The sequence below is a fragment of the Corylus avellana genome, chromosome ca3, assembly GCF_901000735.1.
Source record: "Corylus avellana chromosome ca3, CavTom2PMs-1.0".
NCBI lineage: Eukaryota > Viridiplantae > Streptophyta > Magnoliopsida > Fagales > Betulaceae > Corylus > Corylus avellana.
The window spans coordinates 34,749,286-34,749,660 of record NC_081543.1 but is presented as its reverse complement, the minus strand read 5'-3'; positions in this window follow the sequence as shown (position 1 = coordinate 34,749,660).

Sequence of the window (375 nt, the reverse complement as noted above, 5' to 3'; positions counted from 1 at the left end):
TTTGTCGGATTTTGTTTTTGTGTGTGGTTTTACACGTGGAGGTCTTTGATTGTGCCACGTGAGCAGAATGATGGTACCTTTGCGTCAGACGGCACTATTATTGGTGTTGTTACGGGACTGAGGATTTTACGAAATCTGGTCTCGCGGTTGCTCTAGAAACTAAACTCGCGCTCTCTGAGGAACACGCGTCCAAGACCCAGTGTAAGAGAGAATACTTTGGTGACATGGCACTCCAAATTAACCATTATTATTATTATTATTATTATTATTATTATTTAAATTTAAGCAACCTTATTAGGAGAATGTCGGATAGAATTATCACAATTTTCTTTTACCTATAGAATATAGCATTTCTTTTTTATTCTTTTTTTTTAG